Source organism: Lissotriton helveticus, chromosome 12, assembly GCF_964261635.1.
Source record: "Lissotriton helveticus chromosome 12, aLisHel1.1, whole genome shotgun sequence".
Classification (NCBI taxonomy): Eukaryota; Metazoa; Chordata; class Amphibia; order Caudata; family Salamandridae; genus Lissotriton; species Lissotriton helveticus.
In genome coordinates, this window is record NC_136073.1 from 240,977,731 (window position 1) to 240,997,854 (window position 20,124).

The following is a 20,124-nucleotide window of genomic DNA, read 5'->3' on the forward strand; positions in this document are numbered from 1 at the left end:
CTAAGAAAAATAAGAGAGAAGGGGGACTTTCAGTACTGCAAGCTGCTGTGCAGTTTAAAGATAATGAGGAAGAGCAGATGAATGAGCAGTTGCACAGGCAACGTAAAATGGCAATAGATAAGTGTTATCCAGTTTTGCCGTCTCTTCAGCAAGAGGCAGCAAAAGAGCGTGAAAAAGACCCATTAATGTCACATTTGTTAAATTCACCACCCCCCTATGCGCAGAATGCCACAGCACCCCCGCAACCTTTAGTTGCGCAAACTACGCCTCCTGCTCCCCCACAGCACCCACCAGCTGTTCTTCAGCTGGCTCCTACTTCTTCGGTGCAGCCTCCTCCAGGCCCACCGACCACCTCTGTTTCACCTGTGTTTTCTACGGTTTTACCTACTGTATTATTTTCGGCTCCTAATGCTCCCTCTACGATTTTGCCTAGTGCCCCCTCTATTTTCCCTGATACCTCTTCTGCTATCTCTGCCCCTGTCTTATCTCACCCCGTTTTTCCATCTGTTTGTCCTTCAGTTTCACCTTCCATTCGGCAGAAAATGGCCAGCACTGTTACTAACCTTCTTTTACCTCTTTTCGGGTCGCCTACTACGACCGCTAACATAGGAAGAAGACAGTTGCGAAGTCGAATGCCTGATTATCAAGAGAGAGATTCACTGAATAGTTTAGCATGGAAATGGGTCATGGACACTGTAAAATATGATGTGCAGTCTGTCATGGAAGTCTTCCATCAATGGGAAGCAGCGACACAGAGATATGTTTTCGAACAGATGTGTGTTTTCCTTTGCGAGGATTTAGAAGACAATGATCAGGAATGCATCCCACAAGAGATGTGTCGTGTACGGTTTAAGTTTGGAGAGGGTATGATTGTAGGTCCAGATGTGGAAAAAGCAGTTGAAATGTTGTTATCATATCGAAGTAAGGGAAGCAGTTCTGGGTCACCATCTGAATCTAATACATCCAGTAGGAAAAAGGCGCGACAGTACCCTATGAGAGAAGTTCCCCCACAATGGAGGGAGGGTGACACGACCGCTGTCCCACCTATTCTGCCACACTTTCAGCGTGTATGGGTACATGTCCCATGGAAGCGAGCTGAAGTTTTAGCACTCAAACAAATATTACCAGATCCGTGTAAAAATCCTGCAGGGTACTACAAAGAGTTGTCACAAACTGCTGGGTCATGTATAATGAATTTAGCCGATATCGATATGTTATTTGGAAATGTTGTTCCACAGCCTTTATGCGGTAAAATTCGTCATATAGATCATGATCAGGAATTAGGTGACACATGGGCTAATATTACTGCTGCCGATGCCCGACAAGTTGGTGGTGCCAAGCCTGAGCCTTTGATAGCAGAACTCCCTGGTAAAATAGTAGATTACATGAAAACGATAATGCCTGCAATACGCGTAAATTGGGATAAGTTGTCTGCATGCAAGCAGAAGAAAGAAGAAACAGTCTCAGACTTCTTCACCAGATTTGAGGAAACATTCGTTGACCACAGCGGTCAAGATATGACCACAGAAGGTGGTCAGAGATTGTTTGTCGATAAATTCGTGCACAATCTGCTTCCAGAATTGTGTAAAAAATTAAAAGGTTCAGAAAGTTCTTGGGCAGTCTCATCTTCAGCCCAGATATTGGCTACTGCACAATATTATGAGAATAGAGACAAAGATGAGAAAGATAAAATAGAAAAGAAAACTAGGGAACTAAAAACGAAGGTTTTGCTACAGCAAGCCTATCCGCCACGAGGTGGTGGTAATCAAAAAAATAATGGTCAGAATCACTACCAAAGTACTTTTCAGCAGCCTCAACAGTATCAGAGAGACTCGCGAAGATTCGAGTATAATCAACCCCGTGTATCTGTAGGCCCCAACCAGTGTTTATATTGCAAACAAGAGGGTCATTTCAAGTATAATTGTCCTATTCTATTACAACGCGCAAATGGAGTTTCTGGTGTTAGAGGTCGTGGCAGTCAGCAAACACCGAGAGGTAGAGGGCGTGGAAACGCCCCTCAGGACACACGTCCCCTTCCACCACAAAACTCTATGAACAGGTTTGATCAGCAAAATAACGTATCTGACAGGACAGCTCAATACTACGTTGATGATTATTACACAGAAGATGAGCAGTGGGAGAATAATGATTGCTAGGACAGCCATAGACAAAGAGAGGGAGTTGTTTCAGTTCCAGTAGATCAGAGTGGACCTTACGTTGAGGTGATTACATCAGGTGTGTCAGAACCTTTTCTGTTGGATACTGGTGCTACAAAGAGTTCTATAATGCACTCCAAACTCCCTGGCGCACCTTTGTCTGGCGAAATGAACGTTTCTGTAGGTTTTTCTGGCGCCCTAGTTAGAAATCCGATTTCTGACCCTTTATCTCTTTCTGTTGGTCCTTGTGAATTCGAAGCACCCCTTATTCTGACAACAGGTTGTGGTGAAAATTTGCTAGGATTGGATTTGCTAAAAAGATTGTATGCGACTTTGTACTGTTCTCCTTCAGGAGTACAACTTACTTTAGGTAAGAAAGTAGTTTCTCCCATGTATTTGTCGAGGGATACACTTCCAGCTGAATTGTCACTTCTCCCAGATATTCTTTGGGCCACTGGTCCTAATGATGTAGGTCTTTTAGAAATTCCACCATATGTTGTAACATTGAAGTCCAATGTCAAAATGCCACGGATTCCCCAATACAAAATATCTAATGAGGGTGAAAAAGCTTTGCTAGCGATTGTTCACGAATTGATTGAAAAGGACGTGATTGAGGAAACACGAGGCAACGTTTGCAATAGTTCTGTTCTGCCTGTTTTAAAACGAACTGACCCTTCTCAGCCACCTGTGTACAGATTTGTAATTGATCTTCGCGAAGTGAATAAGATAGTTGTGCCACAATTCCCAGTTGTCCCCGACATTACCACATTATTGACTATGATTCCAGCTTCTGCTTCGTGGTTTTCGGTGATTGACCTAAAGAATGCTTTCTTCAGCATCCCAATTGCTGAGGAGAGCAGGGACATTTTTTCCTTCAGTTTAGGAGGACGAAGCTTCCGCTTTAAACGCGCTCCTCAAGGCTACTGTGAAAGCCCCTCAATATACAGTCAAGCTCTGAAAACACAGCTTGACACAATTGTTTTGCCTAAAGGTGCCACTCTTGTACAGTATGTGGACGATTTGCTCATTGCTGCAGACACTGAGACAATTTGTAAAAAGGCCACATTGACATTACTGCGTCATCTGTGCGATCTGCATCACAAGGTGTCACTTTCCAAGCTTCAATATTGCCGACAAGAAGTGACCTACTTAGGTCACCTCTTATCGAAGGAGGGAAGGAAACTGACCCCAGAAAGAATTCAGGCAATAGCGAAATTAAGTGTGCCAAGAACACAGAGAGAAGTGCGTGCTTTCTTGGGCATTACATCGTACTGTAGACAGTGGATTCCAAATTTTTCATTATTGGCCAAATCCTTGGTGGCATTAACGTGTAAAAATACACCCAATCCCATCCCTTGGTCTGAAGAGTGTCAGAAAAGTTTTCTCGAATTACGCACAGCATTATGTTCGGCTCCTGTGTTAGGTACCCCCAACTACAGTAAGCCTTTCACATTGTATGTCCACGAGAAGGAGGGCTGTGCATTGTCTGTGCTGACTCAATTATTTGGAGGTAGACAGCGGCCATGCGCCTATTTTTCGTCGACTTTGGGTCCGGTAGCTAAGGCATTGCCAAGTTGTTTGAGGGCCACAGCAGCAGCAGCTGTTTCTATTCGACAGTCTGCTAGTCTAGTAATGAATAATACACTAATCATGATGGTTCCGCATGCAGTGGACACATTGTTAAATAGGACCAAGACACAGCACTTAACTAGTGCTCGACTGTCAAGCTACGAATTGACGCTGCTAGCGAGCCATGTGCACATAAAAAGGTGCAGTACCTTAAATCTAGCCACGTTGTTGCCAATTGCAGAGGAATCGGATGCTTTAGAACAGCACGATTGTTTCCTCACAACAGAGGAAGAGACAAAAGGGAGAGTGGATTTATTTGACACTCCTCTTGCTGAATGTGATGGTACGTTATGGGTGGATGGTTCATGCTTTAAGCTCCCAAATGGTAACGTGACTGCAGCATATGCTGTCACGACTTTGCACACAGTCGTTGAAACTGCACGAGTACCACATGGTTCAGCTCAAGCTGCAGAATTAGTCGCCCTCACAAGAGCATGTGTATTGTCCAAAGGAATGAAAGTGAATGTCTACACCGACAGCCAGTATGCTTTTGGCGTGGCTCACAGTTTCGGACGATTGTGGAGAGAACGTGGGTTCCTGACTTCGCATGGAGCTAAGATTCAGCATGGTCAGTTGGTGAATGAGCTTCTTGAATCACTGACTTTGCCTCTGCAAACGGCGATTGTGAAATGTAGTGCTCACAAGAAGGTGACTGATGATGTAGGTCGTGGAAATGCATTTGCTGATGAGATCGCTAAAGAAACGGCAAAGAATGTGATGAGCCGAATGTATGTTGCAGGCCCTGAAAGATGGACTGGTGATGTTGGAATATGTGAGGACACGATAGAGAGTGTGAAGTCCATCCAAGCTGAGGCCACAGAGAAAGAGTTGAGCACGTGGAGAGAGAGTACAGGTAGAATGGATGCAAATGGTTGTTGGATTGAATTGGCAGAGCATCAGAGATGGCTGTTACCCGATGCATATGTGCTTGCAGTGGTTACAATGGCTCATGGAATGTCTCACATCAGCGTGAAAGGGATTTGCGAGTTGTTGGCCCCAGTGTGGAAGAATTCAGGGATTCCCAAGTGTGCGGAGTATGTTGTCAAGAATTGCATGGTATGTCTGAAGCACAATCCTGGTAGGGGAACCCCAACTCCAGCTGGTCATTTTGCACCTCCAACGTATCCGTTCGAGGTTTTGCAGCTAGATTTCATACACATGGAGAGGTGCAACAACTTAAAATACGTGCTCGTGGTTGTTTGTGCTTTCTCAAGATGGGTAGAAGCCTATCCCCTAAAAGACAATACTGCCTTGTCCACAGCAAAAGCCCTTGTGAAAGAGTACTTCCCCAGGTTCGGAATGCCTAGAATGGTCTGGTCCGACAACGGAAGTGAATTTGTGGGTCGTGTGATGAAAAGAGTGTGTGAAGGGCTAGGCATTAGGCAGAAGTTCCACGCTGCAAATCACCCCCAATCAGCTGGATTAGTAGAATGTTACAATGGCACTTTAAAACTTAAATTGGCCAAAATCCAAGCAAGCACAGGTCTTAAATGGCCTGACGCTCTACCCTTAGCACTCCTATCCACCAGAATGACTGTGCATTCGCGAGTGAAACTCAGCCCTTACGAAATTGTCTTTGGCCGGCCAGCCAACATATGGGGAGTGCCTAGGCCCACAAAGTTCAGCGAGCTGCAACACCCTATTTTGCTTGATTACTTGTATGAATTGACGGCTAAATTGCGTGTTTTGCATCAACAGGTCCACAACACCCTGCCTCCGGTCTCTGAGACTCCAGGTCACTCCATTGTCCCTGGTTCCTGGATCCTCGTGAAAAACTTTCAGAGAACAAAGAACGACCAGCCCAGGTGGACCGGGCCACACCTCGTCCTTCTTTCCACGAGGTCAGCAGTTCGAGTGGAGGGGAAGGCCAACTGGATCCACGGGGTCCATTGCAAAAGAATCCCTTCACCTCCGCCACATGACCAGTGGGTCCAGAAGGGTGTCACTGACTCAGAGCTTACAACTGTGCCACGTGTCATACCTGTCAGCGATGACCATGTAAAAGGAACTAACCCTGATTGTGAAAGCGAGAACATTTTTCAAGAGACTGTGCCACCACCAGAACAATCGAACTTGTTGGAGCCTGAACTCCTGTTTCAGGACCAGACAGTACCAGGGAAAAGACGCTACAATCTGAGACCGAGAAAAACGGACTAATAAAAAGAATTGCTTTTATGATTTGAGACCAAGACCTATGGACGAATAAAAATATCTTTTTTCCCTCCCAAGTCCTATTTTTGAAAGTGCAGATCTCCCATCTAGGTAACTTGCTTATTTTTGTTTTTCGAACCGCCATCCGGGTTCTGCTGCTAGGGCCGCGGTTGATTAAAGTCTTTTGGGTGCAGCTGACGACGTTAGGTCGGTAGTTCTGGTTGGTCCAAGGGAGTTGCCCTAGACTGACGGAAGCATCCTTTAGCAGAGGCAACCTACCACCGCGGGCAGCACTTTAGAGAGGATGGAGGTTCCTGATGTGGAGAGACCTGCCAAACCAATGAACTTTAAGCAGAGACTGTGTAACACGAGGACAAAGAAAAGTTTTATAATATTGTGTATTTTTATGCTATCCAGCGTAATGATCTTTTTGATAAGTTATGTTTTATTCTCTTTCCATGTAACATTTGCGCCAACTGCATCACCCATACCTCCTCCTACTGTTTCCTCTCATTCTTTCCACCCTCTGCCTGACCACGAATCGAATAGGAGACTAGAGTTCATTAATAACTCCTTTGTTCAGTTATTACACCAACACCAGCTTGTAATGAACACAACTAACTGTTGGGTGTGCGGTCTCATGCCTCACACAACGGATAAAGGTATCCCCTATTTGGTCCTGCCATTTAGTCACAATGGTTCAGTATGGGCATATAGGACAATGTTCATATATGCACGAGAAATCCAACCCCTACGTTCTGTAAAAGACAACCTCAAAACTAGCGCCCTAGTCAAAGGTATAGTTGACATGATCAAGGAAGTAACTTCTTATGAAGATACTCCGGATGATGAGATACTTGCATATGTAGGTTGGAACGTGACCGGGTATGGCACTACTTTAAGTGAGAAACAGCAAGCCAAAAGATCATTCCCTATCTGGATCGTACCCCATCAAGGTCACCTGTGTCTGCAAGGTGTTGGCAAGAATCCCAGAGCTCAGCTAGGGAAGAGTATCTGTACAGAAACGTATGTTTTTGGATCTCAGACTTCCCCTGCGTTTTTAGCCGCTAAGGGTACTTATTTCATCTGCCATGATAGAGCCTATACATGGTTGCCCCCTGACTTCTCGGGCTCATGTTTTGTTTCATTCCTGTTGCCTCCCACCTACACAGCAGCGGCGGATTACCACCGGACAAGGGTAGTTAGAGGTGTTTTGAGTAAAGAAGACACTGCAGGTCAAGAATTTGGGGACTTTGCAAAGGGTTTTCTGCCGTTCTGGGGATCCATGGCTAACAGTAGAAACATAAGGCAATTAACAAGGGTAGTTGAGTCCACCGTGACTGAAACCGCTGGTGCCCTTAGTAACTTAACAGCTGAGCTCCAGTCGGATCGACTTATGACCCTTCAGAACCGGGTCGCTTTGGATGTTATACTTGCAGACCGAGGTGGAGTATGCAAATTGATCCAGTCTAGTTGTTGCATTTTCATCCAAGATAATTCTCCAACAGTGTACAGGGCCATCTCCAAACTGCATAAAATTTCCGAATCTATTCATGTGGATAAAGGAGATTGGTCGTTAATGGGATGGTTCTGGGAACTGATATCTGCCTGGGGATGGAAAATTCTGATCGTCATTGGGATGGTCTTAGCCATTCTTTTCCTGTTCTGTCTGTGCATACAGTGTGCTCCTGCAATATGTGGCCTCTGTGCTACATCATGTGTAAGGAAGCCTGTGTCAAGAGATGAACTTAGCACTAGAATGATGTTACAGCAACATCTCAATGACTTTACGAATATCGATCTGGACTCAGACTAACATGAGGATAGATTAATTGCCTATGTAAGGGCAAAAGGAGGGATTGTGGTTCTGAAAATCTGGATTTGTGTAATTATTCTGGACTCGAGACTAAAAACTTCGTCGAAACATGACGAATTTGGTATCAAAAGACCGAGAATGACGAGTACATCATGTACATATATTTTCAGCATATTCGAGTGACGATTTCCCTTCCAAATCGTCATTTACAGTCTGAACCCTTGGCTTCCATTTATGTGTTGCCCGTTACATAGGCCTTAATCCAGTTGAATTCAACTCCACAAGGACACACACTCCTTAATCGACTTTTCCATGACCTGTACAAGTTGGAACCATTGCCCCAGGCTGAACTCGTTAGGTCAGTTCCCCTCCCAGTGGCCGAAGCAAGATAGCATCTAGGCTCAACAAACCATAAAACCATTTCAGCGCGCACACCTGCCATATCTCGCTCACATCTATCTTCACTCTTTCGCTCCACTTGCTTTATGGTGGGGAGGTGCCCGGTTTTATTAGGGGTCCAGTGATATCTGATGAAATGTTGGGCCTTGCCAAATGATTTGTTGTAGGCAGCACGAAGTGAAATATGGACATGTCATCATGACTCTGCTTTCTCTTTGTACTAAAAGTATGTTAACGATTTACTTCACAACCAAGAATGTTTTGCCTGGAGCCCAAAATTGTGTATAAGAAGAGAAGCCTGACTTTGCAAAAGTGTGCAGTCTCCTGAGAATATACCTGTATTGTACTTCTAGGACACTTGTTACCTTGGTTGCAGCCAATAAACAAATCTTTGACTTCACCTAGAAGACTCTGAGTTTCTGTAGGTCTGGATCAGGAAGAACCCGAGGTCTCTGGGTGTTGATTCCCTGACACCGCTGGGTTACCGGTTCTGTGCCGGTTCTTAAAAACCCAGTACCTCATTACGGAAATCCTTGCATCTCATACAGCTGCTGCCGCCATCTGCAGGTACCAATGCCAAAGGGGACTACAAAGCGCAGTGTCTGTAAATCATTATATATATATATATGTATATATATATATATTTTTTTTTTTTTTTGCAGATTGCACATACATACTCACATTTGCAAGGCCACACATTAACTGGGACATGCCAGACATAGAAGTAAGACTACAGGCTTTGGTCCTACTTTTATGTCCTAACTGTCCCGGTTTTAGCTTCTCAACATTTGGTCATCCTAGATAAATAGCAAGGAGTTTGGGGCGGTGGGAGAAAGAGCACGAGGTGAAATCAAAACTAGGAAGCCTTGGTATTTGGCAAACTTGGCAGTGCCAGCAGTGGGCTCCTAAGAAAACGTTTGGCGCCGACTGCTCCTCCCTCACAGCCTCCTATGTAAATAAATGCTGGACACCCACAGGCACATCCAGTGCTTAATTTGTAAAAAAGTAATTTAAGTGCCAGGGCCCTTGTCCCTGCAGCTTGCACCGCCCATTGCCCCTTCCAGTGCTGCAATTAACAGTACCAATACAGCTACCAACCATCACACTCCTTCCTGCAAGTGTGACGATTCGGACTATCCAGGCCCCCAAAGCTATAGGAAGGCTTGGGCCGTAGGTATTAGTCATTTTTTATGTATATTGAATTAATAAACAACTGTTGTCGCGCGCGGGAGCGCCCGGGCTAAGCCCGGGCAAAGGGTGGGCCCTCTGTGGCCCTCAGTGGTCCGAGTAGGACGGGACGGGCCACCCCCCTTGTAACTTCTGCAAAAGGAGGTACAGTGTACACACTTTATTTTAACTTCTGTTTGCAACATCACCTTTTTCATTGTGATCATGCCTTGTAAGGGGAGAACAAGCCCAGCTGCGCAGGGGTGTCATGTGGTGCAAATGCACCAAACGCTTACCACAAACTCCCGGCCTACTGTGCATGTTACAGACATAATCTGTCCCTGTTACTCCCCACCTAGTACGCTATCTCCTCCACTAAACTCCCCAAGAATGCATAACCTGTCCCCGTGGGATGAGCTAAACAGACTTTGCAAAACAAAATATGTCAGTGTGGACTCACCCTTCTTCGCCAAAGGCACCCGCACTACAAACACTAAAAGCAGTTTACAGGAAACCCCCTCTTTATTGAACAAAGCCAACACACAAGCCTCTGTACTTTCATGGTTACTACCCGTCAATAGAGAGCATGATGAGGACAATGCCGAAAGGACTCAATCCAAATCTCATACACCAACTGTTACCCCTGTGTTGTCTGTTCATAATCTCCCTACCACCATGGAGACTGAAGTCAAACTGGACGAATCAATATCTTATTCCCAGATCTCTCTTCTGACTCAGATTGAACAACTTGTTAAAACCATAATTTCCCCACTAACAGAAAAAATCAACGCTATAGGGGAAAGGCTCTTGGGTCTCGAGAATAAAATCACGGCTATCCTGAATCCCATCGATAATCCCGTAACTTCGAACCGACCCCAGCCAACCACCACTTTCCCAACAGCTAAGCCACCTGCCATCCTCAAATGCAAGCAAGTCACCCCACAATCCCCTATAACTTCAGGTTCAACTACTTTCAAAGCTCCTTTCAAACCAGTTATATCTAGGCCCTCAGATGCCAAGACAGTACGCAATGCACCATACATACACCTCCCGCCACAAGCCGCGCCATATGTGTCCGTCCTTACAGGAGTACCACCACTTGCGTTGGGAAAAGCTGAAAGTCACCTGGAACAAAGTTATATTCTGGATGGGAAGAAATAGACCCCTACCACCGGACAGAGACGGCGGAATTCTGAGTGTGAGAAGGGTGGGTTGGTTGGGCCCACTACCAAAAAACATTTCAGGGGACTTGGTACTGGTTAGATTTAGGAATCGGAACATCGCACCATATTTAAGATCTTGTCCAGCCCAAGAAGGGGATGGCCCAATACAGACTCGGGACCTACATGATTTCTATCCCTGTATGCGAAATATCCCCCGGTTAGGAACAACAATAGACTACCACCACCCGCTGGATGGGGAAGTCCAGGTACCCAGTGGTATTAGTTTCTCTGTTGCCAACAGATTTGATTCATTGCATAATTGTCGTAACTTTTGAGCTGACTCACCTTAAAGGACAAACCCGTGTATTTTTTTTCAAGATAGGAATAAACCCCTTGAAAAATATGTCTTAACATCGAATCCTGAAGTTGGGGTTATGTCTTTTTTGAACGTGAAGTCATGTTATTGTTGAATGTATATATTTATTTTTAATTACTGTCATTTTTTGTATGCTTTTATGATTTTAAAAAACAAAATCGAATAAAGCTTCTATTCTTCTATTCTTCTTCTTAACAACTGTTGTTTTCATCTTTAAATTAGACAAACAGCACCACCAGACACAAGGCAGGCTGTCAGAAATACCGGTGCTGACCACCGTAAACCACCGGCTCAAATTAAGCAGTGATAGATGTCTCATGTTCACAGTCTGACTGCTGTGCAAGGATTATCCTACACAGGCTGCATGCATTGTCACGGTCCTTTTCTGTTTGAAGTCACAACCTAGTGAGAAGTGTCTGTCTGGGGCCGGCGTTTATTCCGATTACCAGCCGGCTCTCCCTGAGCTCGCCATCACGATTTCCAAAGGGTGAGATGTCCCATGAAGACAGTTCCTTTTAAAATCTCTTTCTCTCCTTTCTCATGACTTTTTCACGCTGTGCGTACCAGATGTTACTTACCATCGAACATTTCAGATTACTGAATTTGTACGGATGAAAGGCCAACCCAGGCCTACCAGGATTAAAACCTGAACCCAGCAGGTTACAGTAGGTGTATGTATGTCCTGCACCTTCTTACCAGCTAGTCGTCGAAGGAATGTTGGGAAGGTGTTGAGTGAATATGAATGATTTTTTTTAAAGAAACTAGAGAGTGGCTATAGTGACTCTCCTGTAATAATGCAAGGGTATTTCATTCTCATGGCAAAATATAATTTTGCTGCTTGAGGACTCCCATTCAGGTAATAAAATTAAAAACAGTTGTTGTCCGTTTTCTGCAACTTGGCGCCGCTCAGTAGTTTGGCCACAGCATCACCTTTTGGGAACATAGCCCTAAACAACGATTTGCACACGATCACACATGTTAGATGAGTGGGGAAACGGACATTCTGGCCAAGTCTGCTCCCCTGTTAGTAGATCGCATCTCCTTTGGTTATATGAGCCCCGGATAGCAAGGACTGCAATGTTTTTGCAGCAGAAGCGTCTCGGACATGAGACACTGGATTATAGTGCAGCAGCCCCTCAGGTCTGCCGTGACCAGCGCTTCGAGGGGGCACGTGCATTGGCAAGGCGCAATAGACACGCTACTAAGTACCTCGGAGTTCGGGTGGTATGTGGCTTCTGCTGTTACAGGAACGGATGTGGCGGTGAGTCGGAAGGAGGTGATTGGCACCTGCCACTCACTGTACAGCTATTTTTTTTACCAGCTTACATTGCACCTTTTTATAGTTTCATTCATAGGAGGTAAAGTGGTGCGCCCAGGTTCACACAATGTGTCGATTAAGTGCCCGGGATGAAAGGCCAAGTCTCCAGTGGGCAGGGTCAAGAGTTTAGGCTGTGGCCGAGTGCTGGTGTTAAAACACGGGTCCTTATCGCTGCCTTGAGTTTCTTGTCTTCGTTGCACCCCGAGGGCAGCAGATGTTTTGCGAACATTAAGACACACGAAGGTGTGAATATTTTCTCTGTAAATTGGTGCTTGGGGGCCTTGGGGAATGGGGTGGAAATCACTGAAATATCTCTGTCTGCAGGCGCCTGGCAGTGCACGCGTTAAGTGGCCTCCGTCTCCCCCTAGGGGAGAAGCGGCGCGGTGCAGCGTGTGCGGGCGCTGGCGGCTGGCAGCACAGAGCTGCACTCCGCGCCGGTAGAGGTGGTGCTGTCGGAGCCCGGAGCCTCAGCTGCTGCTGCGCCCTGGACACGGCGAGGCTGCCAGCGGCGTCGGGACCCCCAGGGCACCGCGGAGCAGGTAAGAAACACCGCATTTACACCAGGGCATACTAAGAGGCAGCCAGAGGGGGAGCGAGGTTTCTAACGTGGCAAAGTGGCAATGTTCTGGAAATCTGGAGCAGAAGTTACAGCAAGCTGTGACTTAAGGGTTCATTGCTACAAAAACTAAAGGTGGCGAGTGAAATATTGCTAGGATGGAGTTTTGCGTTCTTTGCTGCAGCGCCTAGAAGCAGGGGAGTTTGTCACGCGTCGAATGGACAGTGAAAATAAAGTGATGTTCCTTATCGGCTTAGCGGCTTGAGGCGCTTTAAGGCAGGCTCTGTAAGGACAGGGTATGACACATGTATCACAAATCTACCTGACGGACGTAATAGATGACAGAAAAACTGTCTGGCGGATGTAAGAACTGGCTGGGAGGAGAACAAGTTTCCTTGACTGGCACATATGCTATGATACAGTGGAGTCTCTGTTTTGGTATATCCGTCTTTGAAGCTTTTCCTTCTACTTTAAAATGTCGTGGGCATAACTTTTTTTTAAATTCGTTGTTGTATAAATAATCACCATTGTAAGTGTAAAGTGTATTTATATAGCGCTTACTACCCCCTGACAAGGCTTTGGAGACTTCGCGTATCTTCAACCCGTCTTTCAGAAGCATAATCCAAGTAAAAAACTTATCAAGAGGTGAAATCCAATCTCGGAGAACAGGGCATCAGGGCGCTTTACAGGAAGATTGCAGGCTTAAGCGCTTTAGTGTGCCAAAGAGAAGAGCTTTGCTCGTCTACTTTGGGGAGTTTGAAACGGCCTCTTGAGACCACCAGCTGAGCTGCACCATTCGGGTGGCATCGGTTACATATGCACAGGACAGCAGACAGAGCTGTCTCTCACGGTCCACATGCCACAGCCGGTGTGGGGAGAGCGCCTAATGGTAACACACAGAAGTGTATATAACAGCAGGGCGTTCCCTCGCAGCACATAGATGGTGCAGGCTGAAGTTTCGTTCATCGGAGAACCCTTAAAATTCCCACAGATGCCCCCATACAGCTGAGCAATCCCTCACGTGTACATAGACGGTGCCCGCTCGCTCCTTCGGGAGGGAAGCGAGCGCTAAAATTCACCCAGATCGCGTCCACTCTTTTTATATATTTAACAAGAAAGCTATAAGCTATGCCCTTAAAGTGAAACGTACGTAGATAGTGCATGCGGGTGTCTTAGATAGCAGAGCGACCCCCCACCGCCCTCAACCACCCAACAACACCACCGAGTTCGCTCACTGACGCCCGAGGCAGCAGCCCTGTCCCTGTGTACATAGATTGTATATGGTGTTGCTTTAAGACCACAGAGCTATACCTGGCAGTGGCGTAACCGGTGTGTCATGAACACCAGTGCAAGGAAGGGAATATCCCTCCCCCCAGCGGCTGTAGTTGAATTGTAAAATACAGCAATAATCGGGCCCGGTGCCACTGCTCCTGCTGCACCCATGTGATCTACGCACCCGGGGTACACTCAGTTGCTGCACGCGGCTGCCTTAGACAGCACGCCCGGAGCAGGGGAGCTCTCGGTCGGTCAGGCTGCACGCGCATCTGAGGACGGTCATGTGCTTGAACGCCGAACGTGCGAGGTGTGTGCAAGCAGGTGCAAGTATCAAAAGTCAACTCTGTATTCAAGCAGGTAGGGGAGGGGGTGTATTAGGAAACGGAAGTGTAACCCTAACACACAAATTAAACCTGCGGGTCAAGTGTGAAGCAGACCGCTCCCATGCACAGACTGTAGCTCCATCTTTGCACAGATTTTGCTAGCATCTTGAATCTGGAGAATGCTCAGCTCTCCCCAAGTGTCCAAAGTGTGTCACTTGATGACGTATGACGCGCAGCTCTCCCAAGTGTGCAAAGTGTGTCACCAGATGACGTATGACGCGCAACTCTCCCAAGTGTGCAAAGTGTGTCACCAGATGACGTATGACGCGCAACTCTCCCAAGTGTGCAAAGTGTGTCACTTGATGACGTATGACGCGCAACTCTCCCAAGTGTGCAAAGTGTGTCACCAGATGACGTATCACGCGCAACTCTCCCAAGTGTGCAAAGTGTGTCACTTGATGACGTATGACGCGCAACTCTCCCAAGTGTGCAAAGTGTGTCACTTGATGAGGTATGACGCGCAACTCTCCCAAGTGTGCAAAGTGTGTCACTTGATGACGTATGACGTGCAACTCTCCCAGGTGTGCAAAGTGTGTCACTTGATGACGTATGCCGTGCAACTCTCCCAGCTGTGGAAAGTGCCTGTTGATGATATTGACGTTCAACTCTTCCCAAGTGAGAACATTGCACTTGGTGGAGAAATGTGACGCACAGCCCTTCCCCGGCGTGGAAATTGTGATTGCCTGAGAAGCAAAAACCTTCCTAAGTGTAGAGATTGTGTCTGCATGACAAACATGAAGCGCAGTTCTCAGTGTCTGCTGGTGAAATGTGAAGCACAGCTCTCCCACAAGTGTGGAAACCGTGTCTGCTGGTGAAACATGAACACCATCTCTCCCCAGGTGTAGACATTGTGTCTGTTGGTGAAATGTGTAGCACAGCACTCCCACAAGTGTGGAAACCGTGTCTGCTGGTGAAACATGAACCTCGTCTCTCACTCAAGTGTGGAAATTGTGTCTGCCCACGAAGAACTCTCCCAAAGTGTACCTGCGTGGGAAATCTTGAATCACATTTGCCCCCAAAGTGTGTAAATGGTGTCGTTGTTGGGCAAAGAAGCTGAACTGAGTCCCAAATGTAGAAACAAGTGATACCCAAAGAATGTCCGTTGGCCGCATGTGGCCCTCCTGACACCCCCCCCCCCCCCCGAAGAAGAGCACTGGGCTGCTGTTCACTACACTCAGCAGTAACATTGAAGAGATGGTAAATAATCGGGTAAGCATTGATTTGAAGGTAATTGAAATTAAAGAAAGGAAGTAACTAGGGTGTCCTTCACAGTTTACACCATATATTTTAACAACTATCTTTCAGCAAGCATGAAGAAATGGAATTAAGTCTCTTCAAAACCGTTTCACCTTAATACATTAGATTATATCTGGGCATTGAGAAGATTTTTTTTAAAGTGATAATTTTCAAACTTCAATTTAGAAACATTTATGGTTCCTCCTCCCCAACCTGACAATGCTACCCCCACCTTGACAACAACACCAATAGTGAGCTAAGAGGCGAGTCAGTTGTGATGTGCACCCTATGGGTGGCCTGGGTTGCTATTGTACATGAATAACATTATAGTCTACTAAATCAACCACAGGAGAAGGTTTTTCACAGCTCACATCCTGAAGTGATGTATTTTGAGGTCCTCGTACATGTGATAATGAAGAAAAAGTAGGGAAAGTGAAATAAAACAATTGTCTAGGATCACACAATTTGGTAAAGTGGGGAAGCCGGGATTGATCCCAAGTTTTCTTGTTCACATTGTACAAATCAGCAACTAGATGCATGTTTTGCATCCCATACACCCACCTTCACCCCCTCCTCAGCCCTTCCAGCCTCCAATCTGCTGGTAACAGTGTGGCCCTCATTCCCACCACACACCAAAATGTTTGCCAGTACCCATGGGATTAAAACCAAGTCTATTGGTGAATTATGGAACCCGACTCCCCTCTGCCCTCCAACTACACCTCTTGTGCCTGCTGGAGAATCAGGAAGCTGAGTTCATCCCCTGATGTGCAAATGGTGCCTGCTGCCTGCATTTCAAGCCTCCCCTACCCCATGAAGTGCGAACTGTGCCTGATGCTGAAATGCTCTCAAGTCGCCCCTCCCCCACATCTACACATTGTGCCTGCTGCTTATTTCAGAACACTAGTGCAGGTTGTGCCTGCTGCTGAACTGCTTAGACAGACTCTCAGCACACACCGGATGCTGCTGAGAGAATATGAGCCCCCCTCAAATTTACAAATGATACTACCTGCATAATTAAGATGATCTCACCCCCAAATTCATCATTGTGACTGTGGATGAAGGAAGTAGCCGGACTCTCCTGCAAGTGTGCAAACTGTGCCTGCTGTGGATGTATAAAGACTATCCGTCCCACACATTTACAGATTGGGCCTACTTCACTTAAAAAAAAATACACTCTTCCCCCAAATGTATCAATTGTGCCGAGCTCTCCCCCAAATGTACAGTGGTGTTCGATACTGAGTGAATAGGAGATGTCGGCTGTCCCCCTAAATTCAGATATGCTGCCTCTCTCGCAAGTGTACTGACTGTGCCTGCTCTCGAAGCATGAGGTCGACTCTCCCTGACTGCACTCGGTGCCTGCTGCGTGAGCAAGCAGCTGACGGCTCTCACATGCACAAGCCGACACACTTAACATCTGACTGTTTCTGCTATGCACAGCAGAGCTATCCCCCTACAAGCACACACAACGCGAGGGCTGATACTTAAGAGAGCAGAGCTATACCATATATGTGCACACAATGTACAGGCTGATAGCTTAGACAGCAGAGCTATCCACATAATGTTCAGGCCGATACCCAGGCAGCAGAGCTGTTCCTTACATGTGCATACAATGGATAGGCTCATACATTAGACAACAGAGCTATCCTCTCCATGTGCACACAATGGACACGTTCATAGTACACTAGACAACAGAACTATCCTCTACATATGCACACAACGGACAGGGTTTATACATTAGAAAGCAGAGCTAACCTCTACATGCATATAAAATGGACACGTTAATACTACATTAGACAGCAGAGCTATCTTCTACACGTGCACACAATGAAAAGGCCCATACACTAGACAGCAGACATATCCTCTATAAGTGCACACAATGGACAAGCTCATGCATTAGACAGCACAGCTATCCTCTACATGTACACACAGTGGGCGGGCTCATACATTAGACACCAGACCTATACTCTATATGCACACGCAATGGACAGGTTCATGGTACAGTGGACAGCAGAGGTATCCTCTACATGCACACACAATGGACACGTTCAAATTACATTAGACAGCAAAGCTATCCCCTACATGTGCACACAGTGGACAGGCTCATACATTAGACATCAGAGCTATCCTCTACACGCGCACACAATGGACAGGCTCATACATTAGACAGCAGAGCTATCCTCTACACGCGCACACAATGGACATGTTCATATTACAGTAGACAGCAGAGCTATCCCCTACATGTGCATACAGTGGACGTGCTCAGACATTAGATTGCAGAGCTATCCCCTACACACGTGCACCAGTGCACCGGCTGATGCCCCAGGCAGCAGCGCTATCACCGACACATGGGCACAATATACAGGCTCATACCTTAGACAGCAGAACTATCTCCTACAGGTGCAAGCAATGCACAGGCTGATACACCGGGCAGCAGGGCTATCTCATATGTGTGCACACAGTTTAAAGGCCGGTGCTCCAGACAACAAAGCTATCCCATATATGTGCACACAGTGTAAACACCGGTGCCCCAGACAGCAGAGCTATCCCATATATGTGCACACACTGTCCCAGACAGCAGAGCTATCCCATATATGTGCACACACACTGTCCCAGACAGCAGAGCTATCCCATATATGTGCACACACTGTCCCAGACAGCAGAGCTATCCCATATATGTGCACACACACTGTCCCAGACAGCAGAGCTATCCCATATATGTGCACACACTGTCCCAGACAGCAGAGCTATCCCATATATGTGCACACACACTGTCCCAGACAGCAGAGCTATCCCATATATGTGCACACACTGTCCCAGACAACAAAGCTATCCCATATATGTGCACACAGTGTAAACACCGGTGCCCCAGACAGCAGAGCTATCCCATATATGTTCACACACTGTCCCAGACAGCAGAGCTATCCCATATATGTGCACACACTGTCCCAGACAGCAGAGCTATCCCATATATGTGCACACAATGTTCCAGACAGCAGAGCTATCCCATATATGTGCACACACTGTCCCAGACAACAAAGCTATCCCATATATGTGCACACAGTGTAAACACCGGTGCCCCAGACAGCAGAGCTATCCCATATATGTGCACACACTGTCCCAGACAGCAGAGCTATCCCATATATGTGCACACACTGTCCCAGACACCAGAGCTATCCCATATATGTGCACACACTGTCCCAGACAGCAGAGCTATCCCATATATGTGCACACGGTGTAAAGACCGGTGCCCCAGACGACAGAGCTATCCCATATATGTGCACACGGCTTAAAGACCGGTGCCGCAGACGACAGAGCTATCCCATATATGTGCACACACTGTCCCAGACAGCAGAGCTATCCCATATATGTGCACACACTGTCCCAGACAGCAGAGCTATCCCATATATGTGCACACACTGTCCCAGACAGCAGAGCTATCCCATATATGTGCACACACTGTCCCAGACAGCAGAGCTATCCCATATATGTGCACACAGTGTCCCAGACAACAGAGCTATCCCATATGTGCTATCCCATATATGTGCACACAGTGTAAAGGCCGGTGCCCCAGACAACAGAGCAATCCCATATATATGCACACACTGTCCCAGACAACAGAGCCATCCCATATATGTGCACACACTGTCCCAGACAGCAGAGCTATCCCATATATGTGCACACACTGTCCCAGACAGCAGAGCTATCCCATATATGTGCACACAATGTTCCAGACAGCAGAGCTATCCCATATATGTGCACACACTGTCCCAGACAACAAAGCTATCCCATATATGTGCACACAGTGTAAACACCGGTGCCCCAGACAGCAGAGCTATCCCATATATGTGCACACACTGTCCCAGACAGCAGAGCTATCCCATATATGTGCACACACTGTCCCAGACACCAGAGCTATCCCATATATGTGCACACACTGTCCCAGACAGCAGAGCTATCCCATATATGTGCACACGGTGTAAAGACCGGTGCCCCAGACGACAGAGCTATCCCATATATGTGCACACGGCTTAAAGACCGGTGCCGCAGACGACAGAGCTATCCCATATATGTGCACACACTGTCCCAGACAGCAGAGCTATCCCATATATGTGCACACACTGTCCCAGACAGCAGAGCTATCCCATATATGTGCACACACTGTCCCAGACAGCAGAGCTATCCCATATATGTGCACACACTGTCCCAGACAGCAGAGCTATCCCATATATGTGCACACAGTGTGCCAGACAACAGAGCTATCCCATATGTGCTATCCCATATATGTGCACACAGTGTAAAGGCCGGTGCCCCAGACAACAGAGCAATCCCATATATATGCACACACTGTCCCAGACAACAGAGCCATCCCATATGTGTGCACACAGTGTAAAGGCGGGTGCCCCAGACAGCAGAGCTATCCCATACATGTTCACACACTGTCCCAGACAACAGAGCTATCCCATACATGTGCACACACTGTCCCAGACAACAGAGCTATC